Raw genomic sequence first — 22,424 nt, forward strand, 5'->3', positions numbered from 1 at the left:
CTCCCGTGAAAAAACGGGCCCGGACAAAAAACATCCCATGAAAAAACGGGGGCGGACAAAAGACCTTCCGTGAAGAAAAACTATCCAAGATGAAATGCTAGTTAATTTTAATTAGTTTAATCACATAATCAATTAAAGGCAATTAAACCCCGACAAATGTATTGCTTCGCACAATGTTGCATTCATTAATCAGATTTTTTTTTAAACAATGCTGACAACATTTGCTCAAAATATCAAACTGTGAATATGCAACATATAAAAATTAATTTGTTTTATCTATTGGTCATCTTTTTTATGTAACATTATACTGTTTAGACTTCAAGAATCTTGATTTATATATAAAACGAAATAAAGAAAGTTTGGGGAATCTTGTGTCCGCCTCTGTTATTTTTTTCACGGGAGGGCTTTTGTCCGCCCCCGTTTTTTCATGGGAGGGTTTTCGTCCGGCCCCGTTTTTTTCATGGGAGAGTTTTTGTCCGGACCATATACAACTGACGGAATGGTTTTGGCCGGGAGGGCTTATGTCCGGCATTCACATTCCTTTGTTCATCGCCTGTAGAGGACTTCTTGCGTGGACACTATATTTTTTGCTTGCCATTTACTAGTGCTTTCCTCATTAAGATCAAAGAAAATCAATTATAATTGTAACCCTTTGCAGGAATCTAGCCATGTTTGGATATTTTTTCACTGTTTACAATTAAAAAATATATATATACAATTTTCTCGTGTAAACAGCTGAACATATATATATTTTAATATCGATGTGTAAATCAATTTCTCTCAATTCTCAATGAATGAATGGATTGACATAATAATACACATTGCATTACTTTGTTTTTGTGGCAAAAAAAAGGCTGGTATTACGCACATTACCACGGAAACATTACCTTACATATGATGGTATAAAGGCTATGTAAACATGTGTCTGCACAAAGATAAGAAGGGGGTCTCAAACTCCGATTATTTTCAAAAGGGGCCCTTCCTCGCCTCATACTCGCTTCTAAGTCTACACTTGTTTGACATGTGACAATACACTGACCCTAAGCCCCTCTAATGCAAATATTGCGACATTCAATACATTCAAGCGACGTTCTCTCGACGCACGATATGACGCGCGACAATTATGCGACATTCATGATTTGAGTGTCGCATATCGCACTGAGTTTTAGAGAAAAAAAATATTGCAGAAAATCTTGACTGTCGACTGAATTGTTTTGGAACGATTTTTGTTTTTTCTGTAAATATTAAAGTATTGGCCGATTATTTTAAACAAAATAGAAAAAGATACTGGTATTACCATTATCTATGATTTTGTGTTATAACCCCCACATAACCATTATCTGTGATGTTGTGTTATAACCCCCAAATAACCATTATCTATGATTTTGTGTTGTAACTCCCAAATATTTCATAATCATTTTATTTACATTGGTTTCCTTTTTTACTGGCATCCGTGTGCAGTTTTCATTAACGGAACAAAACTGTGTAGATTTTTAAAAAATCATTCATGCTTCATTGTGTAAGCGTTATTTCATATTTTTCTCAACTTCAAGGGGAGATGATTCTGAACTTATTCTTACGTTGCTCATGTACGATAGGGGTTGAGTACTCATTGTAATGAAAACACTGTAAAAGTTTTAATGTGTTTACGAACCCCCCCCCCCCCCCCCACACACACACACACACACACTCTCTCACACATATATTTCATGGGCATAATAAAAACAAAAAATGGTTACAATAAAACAGCATATTTATTTAAACTAAAACAAAAAGTTAACATAGAACACAAATAAAATAATTTGATTTTACTGGGGCTGGAAACTTGGACCTCTCACATGTGAAGCGAGCGTGTAACCACTACACTACGGAACCGCTTGAAAAATCACATTCTAACTAAGATATTAATAAGTGACTGTAGTGTAACGGTTATCAATAAAGCAATAAATCCATATCCGTGGCCGGGGGGGAGGGGGGTGCGTTGGGTGCGTTCGCACCAAATCTTTTTGACGAGTAAAAAAAGTTGTACTATAAGTTGCACCCAACTTCATATGACGCAAAAACGGTTATTCATTTTTTCAGGAACCCAGTGAGTTTTCGTATTTAAGCGTTAAAATGTTGTATTCAATATGCAACCGACAGGTCGCCATATACTTCATATCTCGATTAAGTCATTTCCAAGATAGCGCATGATTTTTTTTACATTTTTTTTACCGTAGAATTGTTGAAATCAACAGAAGTTTTGACAGCAAAATTTGAGAAGATCTAAGAAGCCGGTCCCCCAAAATGGAATTTGAAATTTTATTATAAATGGATATTTGTTTTCTGTATAATTAAAAATTATTAACCTGGCTCTCTAATCCGTATAAAATCGATACTTATTTATGGATATTTGATACTTATTGATTGTTTTGTAACTTTTGTCATCGTTATTAATGCCTGTTAAAGCTATAACTTTCATATATATCATAACAAAATGTTGAAGCCTAATTATTGTGGGATGAAATCCCAGTCCAATAACCTTTTTTGACAATTGTCTACATGGCTTGAAAAACAATTTGATTTACTTGAAAAATAATATTATTAAAATGAAAATACATTTAATATGATTATTAAATGACTGAAATCAAAGGATACCCTTCGACTATTGCCGAAGACTAATGTGTCACTGGTTAATAACTTTGAATTATACCACGATTTATAACAATTACACATTGTGCACAGCATTTCCGACAGACTGCGTTGTCTTTTTGTTATATCCCCGTACAACCATTTTCGGATCTCCTAAAGGGTTTCCAGCAACAAAAATATCAGCTGTGGTCAAGACAGGATAATTGTTTGTTGAATGACAAGAAAACAAATCATTTCAACAAAGCAATGTAGTTTTTTTGTAGTTTACCAACACTGAATGGAGTCTGTTCTGCTCAACATACATAACTTTCCACAATGTTTTAATTATGTCAAACTTGACACTAGGAATGCCCTACTCTTAAACAGTTGTTATAATGAATTTAAAACGTTATAACATTTGATCAGATGGACGTCAACGTTAAATGTTCATCAACTGTGACGGATCTTGTGCATATAATAGGCAAATAAGTACAAATTTTTCTTCAACGTCCTGGTATACATTGTTAAGGACTTTGAGACCATAGGGCCAGTAGTTTGTGGTTATAGGGTCTTAATGAAGCCTTAAGTGTTATATGTTTCTGAAATTCGTTTAGAAAAAGATAACTAATGTGTTAAAAATTATTTTAAAAAAAATTAAAGTAACCATTTGTACCATTTTGATTTCTTTTTAGTATTGATGCAGATTAGAGAGGACCCATTTTTTTAATCCGTGTTTGTTGTACAATACAATATACGCACGTTTAGAGTAATGCGATGCCTCTGATACTATCCATAGTAGCAAACAAACAATTGTTTTGGCAAAAAAGTCAAATATTTCCATTTAATTTGCTCGATTTATGAATGGTTGAATGTTGGAATGGTACAACAAACCAATTTTATCTTAGATTCCAAGATTTCAATAAACAATGATATTTTATGCCGTTCTTATTGTTGATTTAACATTCTATAAATTTGTTGTTGCATATGTAAACAAATTGTGTGCGCGCATACTAGTGTCGGGTTAAAAACCGATTAAAATGATGTGTATCCGTGACTGATAAAAAAAGGTGGTTATTGAAAAACGTGGTGGGGAATACATGTATGTTATACCATATTCATGTCAATCAGTCACTGAGTATGGTCAATGAAAGTTAAATTTCAAAAAATACTCTATAATTTCAGTCTCTAAATACAGTCAAAAAATGACCAGAATGCAGGAGTTTACGTTTCATTATCGAAATTTTCTAGGGGGAGGATCTCCAAAGCCCTATCCCGCACCCCCCTCACCCCTTCGCCGGAACAAAATTCGCACCCGCCTTTTCAAAACCCTGGCTACGGGCCTGAAACCGTGTAATCGCTGTCGTCTTGTAAAATTGAAGAAAATACGCGTTAACCAAAACTCAAACAGCAAAAGTCTGCGCTATTGTTAGAAAACCCACAAAATAAATATATTTTGAATATGTTTTGTTTTTATACAAAACCAGAAAGTTTCACCGGTTCGCGTATTTGCCCATTCCCTGTGATCTTTTATTATTGCCCAGTCCCTGTGATCAGTTATTAATTAAAAAAAATAGCTTTGCATTATTGGCAATAAATGTTGTAGTAAATGTAATAGGCACAAATGCAGTACTTTTTTACACTAATTTACACAAAAAATCACCACTATGCAAGATATTCTGACAACAAAAATATATACATTGATCCGTAAAATAACTTCTCCTCCCATAAGCGAAAAAAATCGTATTACATACGAGTCACCGCACTTCAGTGCGACGCCAATGATTATTGCCATATATTATCTTTTTAAACACGTGGAGAGGGCCAAAAAAGCGCCATTACCGTGTAAGGCTCAAGTTGGCATTTATACTCAAAAATGGGTTAACATGGGTTGCGTTATCAATGCGAACGAGTTCAAAAGCACTCACAAACACAATTGGTTAGCGTGTGGCTATGATATCAGTTAGTGAAAACATCATTTTGAATGATAAATAATCATATTATAACGAAAAATTAACTTTTCAGAAAAAAAATTATTTCACTATCAAATATATATATAACTATTTGATAGTGATAATTTTTTTTTAGAAAAGTGCTCACAAACGAAATTCTAAGCAGAAATTGCGACGCTTATATTTGAAGTAAGTGTAAGTGTAGCAACGAAACGGTTTTATAGCTCTTCAGTACCCTCTTCGTTATTTATAACCCAAAATTACGGAATATCGTGGTTACACATGAAACTCCAGAAGGCGACAATGCGATAGTGCGATAGTACGATGGCGATAGTGCGATGTCGACAATGCGATATTTCGATGGCGACAATGAGATAGTACGATGGCGACAATGCGATAGTACGATGGCGACAATGCGATAGTGCGATGGCGACAATGCGATAGTACGATGGCGACAATGCGACAACGCGATAGTACGATGGCGATAGTGCGATAGTACGATGACGACAATGCGATAAAACGATGACGACAGTACGATAACGCGATAGTATGATGGCGACAATGCGATAGTCATATCATACTGTCGCCATCATACTATCACATTGTCGCTATCGTACTATTGCGTTATTGTAGTGTCGTCATCGTAGTATCGCATTGTCGCCATCGTACTATCGCACGGTCGCCATCGTATTGTCGCACTGTCGCATTGTCGTCATCGTACTGTCGCATTGTCGTCTATCGACTTCTGGTACACATACGCACATTTCCTAGATTACGGAATACCGTGGTAACATTAAAATCCAGAGGGCGACAATGCTATAGTGCGATAGTGTGATGGCGACAATGCGATAGAACGATGGCGACATTGCGACAACTCGATAGTACGATGGCGACAATGCGACAGTACGATGGCGACAATGCGACAACGCGATAGTGTGATGGCGACAATGCGACATCTATCGAACTATCGCAATGTCGCCATTGTACTATCGCATTATCACATTGTCTGGATTTTAATGTGTAATCACGATGGCACTAACGGTATTCCGTACAAAATGCTACCTCTCCGTTGCAGTACAAGTTGCTCTCACTTTTTAACTTATTTAGGCATATGTACGTACATGTAAGCATATGTAACCTCTCCGTATTTGAAATTGGTGTCTTCTCCGCTTGTCACAGCTTTTATTTCTATGACCAATACTTTCGAAAAAACAATGTTTATTCATGATAAATATTATTTTGTCATTATGTACGAGTTCCAGGGTATTATTTTATACACAATGCATCTTTTTTAGAATGAGCTTCTATCTTTCATAGATGAATAAATGTTAAGCACAAAATTGAGACTGATTAAAATAAAATTAAATTTCATTGATTAAGCATATTGTATTTCAGAAATATTTAATTTTCAAGTCGAAGTTAAACTTCCCAAAATATATTTTCAACACACTCCAATACAATGTAAACACAAGTTTTGATTTGCCATGCTATTCTTCAACAAGCCTCGTTGAATAAAAATCTAGAATACGTTAGTTTTTGTTTTTAATTCAGATCGACTAGAGTAAAAAGGTACATCAAATATGATAAGATATGTAGCAGTTACTAACGTCTCATCGTGATCTGTATATTTTGAAAATAAGTATAAACATAGTGCGAACATGTTTATGTCATTTTTACGTGTTGCGTATTACATGATACTGGAATTATTTATAAAGACAGTTTATTTTTACATTAATAATTTAGCCTTTCGTTATTAATAAGGCACTTCAATTAAACTGTCTCGAAGTTTTACCAGAATGACACAAACATTTACCCATGTCTTACGTAAAGCGTTGAATTGAAAATATGTTACATTATGTATTCTTATAAAAAAAAAAGTTCTGATACACCGAAACAATTACAGTTATAAATTTGTATTAAGAGATAATTGAATCAACATGATATACGCAAACAAGTCTGTTCAAGTGTATAGTATACATGTTTCTTTAACGAACGTACTTCTGTTGCTATATACGAATTACGTACTAACATGCAACGCACAACAACTGGATCATCGTTATTAAACCTACTTAAATAAGCGCTTCCCAAACTGCTAATCTAATCATTCAATAGTTAATATTTCCTAAGGCGCAGATATACTTTTGCACATGTTCTTGTTCAAGTTTGATACTCATAAAGCATTTGTATTTGAACCTTTCGTCGGTATACCTCATCATGTCTTTATTTAAACGCATTTTCACAAATAGATCTGCTATATCTCCATATCACTAGTTGAATGAATTTTTTTTGTGATACGTTAGACGTTACACAAAGTTGATAAAGTTTCCACTAAAATTGAAGCAAAGGATATGTAACAATGAAAATCTAAATTCAATAAGAGGGTGAATACCGAGGAACAATAGGAAAGTGCATTACATACACATTTCAGAGCCTTTAACGCATAACACAAATTTCAAATGTAAATATGTACGGTTGAAGACTTCCTTAAATTGTGTCCTTTCTTATTATTCATTATTGCAAATAAACAAAGAAAGTTTTCCATTGAGGAATCTGAACAGCTTTTGCACTGTGAACAAAATACACATTAAAAACTTGTTAGCAACTTTTAGACACGTGAAAAAAGGGTTTTATTATCACAAATATGTAATTGGAAAGCAAATGTTAAAATACAACACCGATTCGCAAGTTTATGACGTTTCTTCAAACTGGCGTGTGGGGTTGTAATAAATGTCTCATATACATTAAGTTGTTTCATCTTGTGCATTGATTTACTATCAACTTGAATATTGAATGACTTTAGACCAATATTTTTATGTTTGAATTTTTTGGAAGTATTCAGTTGTCGGAATGAAGAAAGTCAATAAAAATAAAACATTTTTCAAATATAGAAAAACACACTAAAAGATTCATTCATGCTACTAAATGTAACTATCGCATTAGCAATTACATCATTAAAACGTTATGGTTTTCAAACTAAATTTCTGTAAAAAATCAAACTAAAATAAATGTTTGAGGAAGAAGATATCGCTGTATAGTTGTCAAATACTATGCATGTGTCACGAATTAAAAATCTGACTCACATATCATATATCATTTTATTAAATCAATAAGAACTTTAAGAAACCCAATCATTTTAATATGGGTAGAAAAGGTTGCAATATAATATGTGCTGCAACAGCAAAAACAGTTTGAGCTCGAGATGCATGATTTACAATCTCAATCCTATAATTAGTAACATTATAAACCATAAAATTGTAACTATCACAGACATTATCTTGATCTTTTTCTAACTTACCCCAACTTTGCAGACGCTTTTTCTTATTGAAAATTCAGCTCCTCTGTAAAGATATATATATTTTATCATGTGGAACAAATTTAACGCGAATAAAAGTATTCTATCTCTCTTCCTGAAATCACAACTGGGCAAATAACCTAAACCTTAGCCGATAACCTAAAACCAACTATCTTAGCCTATCATTTTATTACAATTGTGTTTTATGCACTATTTTGCGATAAGAAACCCTGACATCTCTTTGGTCTATATCGGAAGCGCTCAGACTTTACATGTATTAGTTAATATCAAGATTATATTAGAACCAGAGGCTTACCGTGTAAGTACATAATTGTTTTTATTGTTTATTTTATTATATTACTTTTCGTGGTTATGTTTATTTCGCGTACTTCCGTTTATAATCAATATTTACGTTTACGTTAAGTTTATGTTTAACATAATATTTAAAAAAATATGTATTAGCTTACTTAAGCATGAATTATGAAAGGTGACACTACACTTAATATTTTTTTATGTAATTCAATATAAAAACGACAACTTAAAGCGAAAATAAAATACAAAGTTGTGCACTGAAACCATACCTTTTCTTAACGGGCAATCTAAGCTGACTTGATTTAATCAATAAAAAAGATATTTCTTGTACACATCAAGTAAAAACTCGACACAACTCAAAATCGACTGTTTTTGCCCCTTCTTTTTTCAGCTGTTTGTTTGAGTTGAACGTAAGCCATTTTAGAGAAATGTTTTACTATAATATTTCAGTGATTGAGTACTGAACACCTATGCTTACCCTTTCAATAGCTCCAAATGATACAACCAGAAAAACTTAAGTGTTAAGCATGCCTTCGAGTAAAATATATTGATATTTTTTACAGAGTACAGCCCAACAGGTCTGGAGTATATAGAATTATGTAACCTTAATACGAATATCAGCCAACTCTCTTCTAGTCTAAAAGACATGATACGGATCACCCATATAAACCAAGTGAAGGGGACGCTCTAGCGCTTTGGCGGAAAAGTTTTCAACGAAAAGCAAAAGTCGAAAAATAAACCATGAAGACGGATACACTGGGTCAAAGTACGCAAAAACACGTCGCAACGCTTTCTTCTCCATGGATGGACCATAAAAAGTCTGCGCGACGGTGGTCTGTATTTTTTGTGTGTACCCATAAGCTACCGGAGGTCACCCCGTCCCACTGCTTTAATTGACCACTTAAATTACATGTACATCTAAAGTGGTAAATAAGACGCCCGTGTTTGTATATTAAAATCGATTTGCCGTTAAACCTTGGGAAGACAACCGACGGCACGTTACCATAAATTTGAGCCGTGCTCTGTGAAAAAGGGATTTAATGCATGTGCGTAAAGTGTCGTCCCAGATTAGCCTGTGCAGTCCACACAGTCCGAAAAATATCATAAACGCGGAAAGTGTTGCCCCTGATAAACCTGTGCGGACTGCACAGACTAATCTGGGACGAAATTTTACGCACATGCATTAAACCCCGTGTTCACAGAGCACGGCTCATTTATATTTACTTGGACTTCAAAGGGATTATTAGCTATCATACGATAGACAAAGACAAGCGTTATATATTTACATCACATGCACTTGCGTTGCAGGTCAGGGGTTTACACGGGCGATGCATGGACGACTAAGGAGGCTGATTTGTGCAGCTTTAGGTAATGTATTATTTGAAATAGTATACCATGTACACATTGCAGCATCCAAACTTAGTACTTCATCATCATTTCAATCTGAATTTAACAAAAAAAAATATTGTTTTAACACAATCAAAACTAAACGTACAACAGTATCTGTTAATTCTCTGCATACATGCGGTTGAAAGGCTTCTCGGAATAATAAATTGTGCACTTTGCGGTTTGCGTCTTGTTAAGTTCAGCTCTTTGTAATAATATTACTCTTCCTGTATTCAAATCTGTCTGAGATGGGATAGTCGTGAACCAAAAGTATTTCATGTTTGGAAATTTGTTGAGCAGTGAAGCTGTCTGTCTAAAATGCATCGGGTATTGTGTTTTTTAATCTACTTTATGCGACTGCAACAGCAACAACAAAATCCAGAAGAATAACAACAAAGACTACTACTGCTTCTACTTCTACTGCTACGTTTGCTTCTGCTGCTGCATATGCTGGCATTACTACCATAACATAAATCATAATGAAACTGCCTATAAAACTATTTCTCTTATTTTTATCACTACCTCTGCACCACCTTCGATATTGACCCGGGTGTTTTGTCTATTGCAGCCGCCACAGTAGTGTTCAGTTTGATGACTTACTTCGACCCGGTTTCCTTATGATTTCATCACAAGGTTCAGGAGACCGAGATCCAGCTTACAAGCGCACAAACAGTGGGAAACGTGCATCAACCAGCGACACAGAACTGGCCGACTATTTCCAGTTCAACCCTAAACGGCATCGATTGGGATGTCGGTAAGTTAATGTTCCCTTTGTTGATAGCAAATATTTCTTCATACGTTTTAATAGTGTTAGAATCCTTAACCCATCTTCCCTTTTTCTTTTTTTTCTCTTATTTTTAAATTATCACACAATCTCTTCATACATATGTACTAACATACGTGACGAATAAAATATAATTATCAATTTAAAATTCATTGTATATCTGATAAGTAAAACTTGAATAGTTACAGATGAACCATCATTATTTAAAAAAAATGCACATTAAAGACGACAAACAAAGATATTGATGCAAAGCTTCAAAGAGGTGCCATTTAATATTTTTGTCCTGATTAGTTATTGTAAGCCGTTTTATAATACAATGTTTATGTTGTGCATTTGAAAACAAATAGTTTTGAAACAGTTAAGTACTTTTAGCAATTTGTAAAACAACCAATAATTGTTCATGGTATTTGTACGAAGTCTTGAGTTTAATATCTACTATTCAATGACAAATGAACAAAACATAACTATGTTAATTTCACTTAATTGACGTGCCTGTTTATATGATATATGATAATGTGAATAAATACAACATTACATTCATGGCACATAACAAGAAATACTATTCATTATTATCTTAAGTTCTAGTGCTCTTGTTGGAATGTGCTCATATTTGTTGAATAACGGTTACTGATATGTATGTATATTGTAATCCCTTATTATACGCAACAGCTATGGATGAGCATTTAACCCTTGTTGCAAGTTTGCTTTTCCTAAAATAAAAAAATAAATCACATTTCGGTTCGCTATTGAACTATCCCGCTGGTTACATGTACTAGGTCAAAAGTAATCTCAATCAACTTCGCCGCAAAAATAATATATTCTAACACAGAATAACCAATCAGTTATAATATATTATTTTATCAGCCTGTTATTTATACTGCAACCGAACTTGGTGTTCATTGTGTTTGCACATCGATTCTAAAATAAGTTGCAACACTCTTCTTCAATACTCTCATACTTTATCGTGGATGCCCCTTATCAGAAAGGTATCTATGCTTACATCCGAAAATTTAAATATAGACTTAGTTTAGTATGAATACCGTTTAATCGTCATTTACAGTTGAACAAGAAGTTCAACAGCAATCTACAAAAACACCATGTTCTGTATAAGTCTTTAAGGTTTATAGTGTGATTATTAATTAATAGAAACATAAATTTTACCTTCGGGCATTCGGTCAAGAAGAAGGACAACACGCGCCATGACACAATGCTAACCTTGTTCCAATAACGTACAAAAAAAAGGCAACGAATACAGTATTTATATCCGAAATCAGCATGTCTGTATAATAATCCGTTCATAGGTGATCGAAATTATTGCACACTTAAGGATGTTGCAAATAATTACAGTTTTCGAGATAAAACATCATCTCACCTTAAATATTATAAAACAAGCCACCACATTTCTTATTAGGGAAAAATAGCCCAATAATTTCTCTGCAAAACGGCAAGTATGTTGAATAATGATACCCGAGTCTGCACGTATGTTGGTCAATTATTTACAGTCACATGGATTGCTATTATTTCGCTTTTTGACTTCCTGTCTTATGAACTACTTACTCTGCGATCTAAGATTGCAAGTCTTATGAAATAGTAACTTCATGCTGTCAGCCTTTTCTGGACCAGTCCGACTGCCAGTGCTTTGTAATGCTGACTTCACTTCACAGTGTCAGACTGTAAGTCTGCTGGACTGCTTATTTTACGTTGTCAGTCGGTCTGCCTTCTAGACTCATAACTTTATGTTGTCAAATTGTCTGTCTTCTGGGCCGCTGAGTTAACGTTTTCAGACTGTCAGTCTGCTTGAATGATGACTCCACGCTGTCAGACTTTCGGTTTTTTAGACTGACGACATCACTATTTCAAAATGTTAGTCTATTGGAACGATTTCTCTACGCTGTTACACTGAGCATCGTCTGGGCTGATGCCTTCAAGTTGTTGGACTGTTAGTCTGCTGAAAAGCTGTCAGATCAGACTGTCAGTCTGCTGGACTGGTTACGTCACGTTGTCAGACTGTCTGATTGAACGATGACTTCAAACTGTTACACTTACCATCGTTTGGATGAACGTCTTCAAGCTGTTGCACTGATAGTCCGATTTAATGTTGAAGTCATGTCGTTAGACTGCTAGACTGCTGGACCTGTGGCTTCACGCTGCCACATGCCAATCATGAGAGCTGATGACTTCACAATGACACCAACTGTTGTCATGTTTGTTTGCAGGTGTACAGAGACTTGATCCAATTGTTAACAGTGAACCATGCAGTGGAACTATTAACGATTCACGTCGCACCACCTTATTCAAGGACTATGACAAGGTGCAACACTACTTAGATGGTATGTACATGAACTTAAACGTCTTACTAGTAGATAATGTTCCATTTGCCGTTGTTAACCTGCAAATTAACTAGAGTGTTGATGTATTGATGACCTAGATTCATATCACGATAGCAATATAACCAGGCATCAGGGAGACATCTTTCCGTTAGGAAAAATATATTATTTCACATAAAGAACAGTATGACTCCATTTTTTATTAATTCAATATTTTAATATTAGCAGACGACACTTGCGTCGAACGGATGTATTTCTTGCTATTAAAACCTGAGCAAATGTATGTCAAACTTCAAAATACACAATCATTTGAGTATTATTCCTAATATTCAGAAAGAGTATAAAAGTGTTATCAACACACATTTGAATTAATGGTAAGTGAACAAAATACTATGTTATTCAATACAACTGTGGTAAACCCTTGCTTTAATGAACTTATTTTCTAAAATTAATCCATTCGTAAAACACAGAAATATGTAGCGCAAAAGTGTTTCAAGATGTTACGAGTAAGTATCTGTTTAATAGACCACCGCAAAGTGCATGCTATTTCCTGACTTTGCATGGGTACTCTCAAAGGGACTTTGTTCGCTCTCGTATGGTATTTAATTACTGAGGGCGTATGTCCCATACACCATGAGTTACTAACAGTGTAACTAATACTACAACAAAGGGACAATGATGCTCCTTGAACGCTTAACTGGGAAACGGTTGCTGAGTGTTGTAATACTCGACACCCCGAGGGTTTAGTGTTAATTGAACGACAAAGGAACACTTTGAACGTTTCTTGCTATGTCAGTTATATTGTATGTTTCACAACAACACAATGGTCAGGACAATTTTGACCTCATAGGCTTAATTTGATACAACTTAGTAGAGGATTCTAAAAGGATTTAAAGAAACAAATGATACACCTTTGGGTCGTGTCTTTCGATTTGTCTGGTAATTAAGTCCATATTCAAAATGTTGCACTTATGGTATGGCCAGATATTACCCCAGTGAAATAATGTTAACAAACATTGTACAGTACCATTGTTTGACGCCACATATTCAATATCAAGCTCTGCAAATTGTTGTTGCAAAGAAGATATTTAAAGTTATTTTGATACATGCCCATATAAAAATGTGGCATCTAGGGCGCGTTCTGCTTTGACCCAATGATAATGATTATGAACGTACGTTATATACCGAAGCATGAAATGGGCTTTTCCAGTTCAGTCAGGATGATTTTTGTCAAAGATACTACATAAATCTTTTTAAAACTGGTTGCCATATTGCGAGGCCTTTTATGACCCCATAGTCATAATTTGAGAATACGTCGTAGTGAACATCTAGATGATGCTCCATTTTTAATACGAAAGCCATGAGCTTCGTAATTTCAAATAAAAAGATTTTTCAGATATTCCCTATATCAGTAAAAATTAAACGTTGTGACCCCAGGGCGTGGTAAGTTAAAATCCAATGATAATACTTTTAAAACTTGTAGAAGAGGACCTCTACATAATGCCAAATACCTAATACGAAATGCTTACGGTTTCAGAAAAGAAGACTTTTAAACGTTTTTCTTACAAACAAAACCTTGGAACCTCCGGGGCGAGGCAAGTTTTTATCCAAAGGACATGATTTAAACACAATTTGTATACGACCTTAAGATTATAGATAAGAATATTTCTTATGCTCCATGCAAATCTATGTCAACATGATGACCCTTATGGCGGAACCAGATTGAACATCAGGGGCATAATTTGAACAAACTTTTTAGAGCAAATTTAGATCATTCTACATACTTATACGAAAGCTTTTGGCTTTGCGGTTTAAGACAAAACTATTTTTAAAGGTGTTTCAAATATAAATCTATGAAAAACTGGGGATACCCGGGGAATGGCCAGTTCTGATTGCAAAGGTCTTCTTAAAAACAAAGTTTGTAGAGAACCTCCAGATGATGCAACATATTAATTCTCTGGCTATGTAAAAGGGGTAACCCCTTCCTTTGTTCGAGTCCAGTTTGTGCCCGATTGGGATGGTTTGAAAACAATGTGTAGAGAACCTCTAGATGATGTAAGACATCAAATACGAAAAACATGGGCTTTGCAGTTTGAAACAAAATTTACATACAAGTAAATGTAAAAGCTGTGATCGTCGGGGCGTGGCTTTTTTACATAACGGTACAAACACTTTGTGGAGATCCTATTGATAACTAAGCGAAGGCAACATTGACCCCAGAAGCATTAGTTGAACGGACAATTGTAGAAAACATCCTTGTATGAAACTGCATACCAACTATGAACACAATTGTAGACAAAAAGATTGTAAGAGTTTTCCATATATGCGTAAACATAAATCTGGAATTTTCCAGGCGGATCCAGTTTTTACATGAAGGGCATAATTTAAACTAAATTAGTAGAGGATCTCTAGATAATGTCACACACCAAATATGAAAGCCTTTGTGGTTTCAAACAAAATATTTAAAAAGTTATTCCCTATATCAGTCTATGTAAAACTGGTGACGTCTGGGGCTGGGCTAGTTTGGACCCATGTGACATAATTTGAATAAACTTGATAAAGGGCAACAATACGATGCTACGAACGAAATATTTCATCTCTGTGCCTAAGTTTCAGAGGACAAGATTTTTGATATTTTCATTTAAAAATATTTAAACTAAAAATATATAACAGTAACGATGGGCATTTGTTATGCGCTGGATTTATGATCCTTGATCGAGCCTATAAAAGACTGTTTTAATAGTAAGATTTCAAAAACAGACCGAGGTAAAATTCAAAAAATATTTTTCGAAATCAAGCGAAGCGGTTTTCTTCTGTTTGTTTGTTCCTTCCTTTATGTTTAATTTTATGCGAATGAGTCGTGAATATCGATTTGGTGTAATGTCTTTGATGATCCCTTATGTGGAACAATTCAACACTTTGAGATTAATAAACAACTTGCATAAATGTGTAAAAGTTTTTGGATTATGACGGATTCGCTTTGAGGAAATGTTACACAGGACGCGAATGATTGTATGAGTTCTTGTAGAGATCACAACGTTGAGAATCTTATGGTCATTGGCACATGGTTAGTTAACATGCTTAATGACATTGTCACTTTTCATTTGTTAAATACCACATATAGTACATGCACTAGACTGCATTATTATCATAAGTCGTTGACTATGCAAAGTGTCATTGCGTTTCGAAGACGAAGTAATTTCCAAAATGGTAGTCCATTCCAAAATCAACTATCTGTTAATTACACATGTAGGGATAGTAACTTATATACAATTATATATACAATGAAAAATCGTAATAACTTTCAATGTTTTCCCCATTTTTTAAACATTTTGTCATTTCGATGATGATCTATCATAATTGGGTTGTAACGATAAGGCTGAGTTTCTTTATATTGTAATCGCTATGCACCGAATCGATTTATATACCCATATACCCATATACCATTATACTAAGTTATCATAATAATCATCAGTAGCATCTCTTACGTCACGAACATCATTAGTCTTCAAATATCATTAAAATATTCACCATCATAAAAGCAATAACCATCATCAAACACCTGATGAAAATCCCCTTTAGTAAACAGAAATTGAAAGTTGTCCATCCTATAGAGATACCGAAATTAAAGTTTGATACAATTTGTAACATTGGTTCCTGATAGGCTAGCGAAACGAACAATCCATTAGAAAATGATATATACCAAATGACAATAACTCTATTTAAACATTTCGACAGGAGCATCATCGAAATATGCATGTACATTGTGCTAGGGTAAAGTTTAATCAAACTCCGATCGATACAAATTCTCGCGTGGAAACAAAAGAATCAATAACATAATGTCGTGCTATTAATCAAAGACCTATGGCATCTTAAAAAGTCATCAGGGATCTGGTGTAAAAAGCATAAATTCTAAAAGAGCAATATTTTTTATAAAAAATCTTTGTGGACTACAACTTCCTGACATGATCATGTCCACTGTATAATAGAACCACATATCACATTTCAACACTATTTCGTAGGTTCAGTAGGTATGGAGCGGAAACAAACAACTACAACAAAAAACAAATCATTACCAAGTGTCATAGTATAAATCAAATGACAATAAATCCATCAACAAATTATTCGAGCAGAAAATGGAAAATGCATATCCATCCTATAGGGAAGCTGCCGAGAACGTTACACTTTATTCGGATAATTAGTTTCTGTAATCATACGCTTACACGCAATATTATTCAATGGGTATTATCTCCCTCAAAAGTGATTGATAGTGAACGACCTGTAAGGATATCGTTATTTAAACAGTTTCATCAAAGTCGTATCATTAGTTTTTGAGATCTCGCGCTGAAATGATAATTTCTTTAAAAACATGTCACATTGTTATTCAAAGTCAATAATTCACTGACATCATAAGAGTGGAATGAACGAACAATTCGCGCACGTTTTACTTATATATATGCTAGATATGAAGATTCATCAAATTCAGATAATCAGTGTCTAAAATGTTGCGCGGAAACGAAGTATGCGACGGACGGACGACCGGAAGGACATTTGTACCTGAAGAATGTCTATTCTGTCATAAAACGAACTTGCTGTTATACGTCCATCTAACCAAATGACCGCTGATTATTTACGGTTAACTAACCGAATCGTACATAAAATGCCGTTCGATCCGGCTCAGTCGCTTTTCGGATCACACAGTACTGTCACGCATGATTTATTTGCAGACTTTTTCGTTAGCATGGCAGACATTAACGCGCTTCCCACGGACGCAGATCCGGTGTTCTTAACCGGTGTTTCGTCCAATCACTTTCGAGAGTCCATGGATATGTTTAACAACTTCAACTCTGTGGTGCGCAAGATGAAACCGAATTTGCGGATGATTTTCTTTGACTTAGGTCTGCAGGCCGGCGAACCAGACCAAGTAAGATTATCCCACATTTTCTTACAATCCCACATTTTCTAATGCCACAAGTTCACAATAACATTGGAGACGCTGACACAATAAAACCGCCATTTTAAAACTTATAAATATAGTCCCGCTAACAATTGAGATTAGTGTGCTTCTCTGCAAACATAGCGTGTCGAGGAAGATGGCAGGTAAACCGAAAGCAATCAGCTCGCAGATATATCGATCGCTGATTTGTCTATCGATATTTAAATACGATAATAGCTTGCTTCGCAGGTGGCGTGACGTTCATAGTTCATACTTTCTTTCTTGTATTTGTCTTATATCAAATAATAATAATATGTGTAGTACAACGTGTTTTCATATTAGTTTCTTGCATTTTTTATAGTGGTAATATTTTATAAAGTCTAGTCGGGATAATTTTAGACGAAGTATTTATTTAGTTTGTAATTTATGTAAAATTCAATAAATGTTGTTTTTTTGCAATATCATTTCAGATAAAAGCAATTTGTCAGTGCGAATACAGGCTGTTTCCGTTTGAAAAATTCCCGGCGTATGTAAAGGAGCTAAAAGGGTATGCGTGGAAACCGTTGTCAATAATGGTAAGAATGCTCAAAAGTTATATTAGGTAAATGTGTTCCAAGCCACCGTTCACTAATGTTTATTTTACAAGTACAATGTACAAAAAAGTTTAAATTAACAACATGCTAATACTAATTTTGCTAATAATACTATTGCTTATTTCAACGTACCCATAATTTTCGATCATTAAGATTTTGAAAAGCCTTTGGTCCAAGATAACAGAGATATAGTTTAGCTCCATTTGTTATCGTTTGATTTAGCCATGTTATTTCATTGTCTCTGAACGGGGAAGCATGGAGTCGCCGATTTTGGCACGTTTGCAAAAATCTATTAAATCAGCTGTATCGTATATCAAATGCATGTAACGACCATTAGACCAGATACTAATATAAGATCATTGATTCGACAGTTAATTTGTATCTCATGTTTCGGAAGAAGAATTTTATGTTGATTTTGGAACGTATGTTGTTATTTATCACTTAAACCAAAATCAGTCAATGTACTCCTTGATTGACAAGAAGCGATCTGTGATTTGTTTCAGTCGGTTATTCGTTCTGTCTTTTTTAGTGGAATTATTTCTATTTATTCGTAAAAAATTACTTAAATTGTTTAAGTTATGGGAAACGTATGACTCAATATCAACTATATCTAATGTGCAACATCAATTGTCTTTCATTACAAAATACAATCTTAAAGCAATGGATGCATATATGGTTAAATATTTTGTGCAAAGAGCAAATGCTCGCATATTGTCAGACCAAACAGGTTTAATGATTTATGCCCAATTTACTGCCTTGTTACAATTTCATGATTTTTATTTTTTTATTTTAGCTCTTAATTTAATTACCTTATATTCTGATTCTCATTTATTGTTTTACCATTTCATTAATCGGTTTAAATCAGCTAAGAAACTGGTTCCTTTTTCCTTATTCAACGGCGAAAAAATTAACTTGGTTATCGTTCAATTAAAGTCACTTGAAATGTATTGAATATTTTTAATATCCAACAACATACACTCACGATGATTTTGATTTATATATTGTTCATTTCTTTTATTTTAATTAATTGTTTAAGTAAGAAAATTATATTCCATTACCCCCCGCAAAAAATAACGTCAGTATAATTAAACACAAATAAGTAGAATTGTTATAGAATGCATTTAAATATCATTTCTAAATATAAAAAACAATAAATAGGTTTTACGTTCGGTTGTTGCGAAGTTATAATTCGAAGAAGAAAACATGCAGATTCATGCAAACAGCACATACTTTTCAAGCGCGTAGAAGAAACATCAAAATTAATAGTTATACGTTAAGTCAATGCTCTAGTTACATGACAAACAATTGTACTTGTCGAAAAGATGTCTCTTTAATATTAAACGAATGCTATTTGGCCATTCAGTTACAAAGCCACGGTTGCTTATTCGAGTTCAAAAAGTTTCGTATGCCTTATTCGTTAATTAATTAATTAATTAAATGAGGTTTGGGTTTGTTTCCATTTACTTAAGAAATATATGTATCTTTTATTTTTTAAATCTGATATCAAATATGTTAAGCTTGAGTAAGAAATAAGGGAAGGGACAAGGAGCCAATTTATTCTCCATTCATTTCAGATGGTTTTGAAAGAGTATCCGTTCGCCGTGTGGATGGACTCATCCATCCGCTCTAAAACAAGTAACATATCTGGTCTGCTCGACATAGCTCGTCGTCTGGACGTTATCTGCACAGTCGGAAGCGGATCCGTCGCTCTTCGGACACTTCCGGTGACGTTCGGATTTTTCCGAGAGAAAGCATGCACATTCCGGAAACTTTCCGAAATACAGGCGGGGTTTTTTATTGCGCGGACAACGCCCTTTGTTGTCCAGAATATACTCAAGCCTTGGATTGCCTGCGCCCTTGTAATTGACTGTATGGTACCACACGATGGTTGGCAGAAGTATATTGAGTGCGGCCTTCACGGTAACGTGTATGGGGATTGTCACAGATATGAACAGTCCGTATTGGCTATCTTGCTATATCGCGCGTACGGCTATGACATATATAAACGAATGCATAGATACGGAGGGGATTATTATACCTTTTCGTATAAAGCATAGAATTTCTTGAGAATGCACAAACCCCTAGTCGTCCATGTTTGGGCAGTGTAGTCTTGTGAAACATCAGGCTGCTGATTCGACTTACTATTCAAAAAGTCCCTCTATTCCCACCATAATTTAAATATTATAAAGTCTAATTTATAAATTCAGATACAAAATACATTGACATTGTTCAATTCGACCATTTGACAAAATTTGACAATCAGAACAAGCAAAAACAGCAAAAAAACCTGATTAACAAAATAACATCATTAAGCTTGTAGTTGATATCATACTGTGATTCCGATTGTGTTGGAAAACAATATGGACTATCAATACTAAAAACGCTAGATTACCGCAAGCAACTCCGGAAGGTACATACTGTTTAAACAGTCTTAAAAAGTTTGTTTCCACAAATATGAAAGGGAAAGTTTTATCTTGTTTAACGTTTACAAGAACGCAGTATATGATTGAGCAAACACTGTCGAATAACAAATTACAGTCTGAAATACACCGTCTTTTCAGGAATCGTCGCGGTTTGTTTCGCTTAATTGTGTAACATCACACGCACTTTTCATACAAAAGGAATCCCGCCCGGGCATTAACATCAGTTAATGCGTATTATAATATAACATATTGTTGTGTTCAAAGAACAAAAATCTTAATGATATTTACTAGTGCTTTTAAATCTGTTCCATTTTAATTTTGTTTCAAAGATGTGGTAACACTCCGTAACTTGTTAGGCGAAGACTGAATGTACTATCAATAAACGCCATGTGTTGATAACACCGCACCAGGTTACAGGATCACGTGACTTTGTGGGATTCTGAATTAAACGTTTATGGATGTAAAAACACCGGTTAGTGCAGGTTTTTTTCCCAAATAACTGTTTAAATAGTTTTTCTTAAGAATTTCAATTAGTGCATAAAATGACTGTGTTTTAATGCTGCTTTTGGCAATATGAACTAATAAAGAATTAATTGATTTAATAAGCCTGTGGTATTGGCCAAAATGTTGATGTGTACCGCATTTATGTACACAGTTATGCTGCACGCAACGTGATATATTGGCACCAATTTCAGACGTATTCAGGGATAAAGTCTTAAATTTTAAGAATGCGGCACAAACTGCATGTTAAACTTTCTTGTATGCACTAAAGATTTTAATAAATGTATTCCTAATAACTTGAGATATTTGCATAGTAAAGTTCTTAACGGTGTGTTTACATTCTGTCACGTCCGTGTTTAAACCACTGTAAACCCCGTTGATCCTGCACCATGAGTATTGCTTTCAAGATATCAAATAACACGGATCTTAGGGAAAGAATGATAAAAAGTATCGGTAAATGCCATTTGTCGTCTATTTTGAGACAAAACTTCCGAAATAGTATAGTATCCATGAGATAAGGGAAATCATTTAATTATCTAGCCACACATGTGTGACGAACGCGGTCAATGTCTGAAAATCTTTCCTGCAAGCCAAAAGAGGCTACCGTAATTTGCCAGTTTGCTATTAATAACACAGCGTGGCTTCAATTTTCTATCGGAAAGTATCGTGGTCTGATGTTTCATTAACAAGACGTAAATTAATTTTTAAAGACCCGCGTCATGTGAAAATGGGTCTTGTGCAAAATGCTGCCAGCGATATATATCCGCGCAGTCTTGTCAGGATATGCATTCCGTGGAGGATACTCATGCGATAACACGAAACATTGCATGCTTTGTTTATAGCGGAGAGAGCAGTCCTCTAACAGAGTGCGCAGGCTGGGCTTGAGCTACGCTTACCGCATATGCCATAAGACCAATTTTCGCATGTCGCAGATGTTACAGTGTAATTTGAATGTGTAGAAAGAACTCTGTGTGTTTATCAAATATCAACCATATGTTTCGATATAACTCCTAATGAAGGACTTGACGGCTATGATCTTACATTTCTTCTACTACTAAAAGCATGTTCAAATTTCATTCTTATGAACTTCAATACCATGTTTATTGTGAGGATTTGGGTTCTCAAATGCCGATGATACCAGAGGTCGTAGATTATTTTAAGGAGTTTTAAAATAAGTGCAGCTAATTCAGCAGAATGCTGGTAACTGAGCGATATCCGTTATATATAACTCGTATTACTATGTATAAAGCAATTTTTAAATTATTTTGTACAACGGTTATATGTTATACTATGCATATTGTACATTACTAT

The 22,424-nt window shown here is 34.6% G+C and overlaps 1 long non-coding RNA gene across 1 annotated transcript; it reads left to right on the forward strand.

Moving 5' to 3' along the window:
• The first annotated feature begins 9,473 nt into the window (after positions 1 to 9,473).
• Positions 9,474 to 18,171, forward strand: LOC127876319 (uncharacterized). Its single transcript, XR_008047792.1, has 5 exons — positions 9,474 to 9,531; positions 10,118 to 10,303; positions 12,550 to 12,663; positions 17,388 to 17,584; positions 18,067 to 18,171. It is a non-coding gene; the product is annotated as an uncharacterized LOC127876319 (long non-coding RNA).
• The last annotated feature ends 4,253 nt before the right edge of the window (positions 18,172 to 22,424 follow it).

This window comes from Dreissena polymorpha, chromosome 4, assembly GCF_020536995.1.
Source record: "Dreissena polymorpha isolate Duluth1 chromosome 4, UMN_Dpol_1.0, whole genome shotgun sequence".
Classification (NCBI taxonomy): Eukaryota; Metazoa; Mollusca; class Bivalvia; order Myida; family Dreissenidae; genus Dreissena; species Dreissena polymorpha.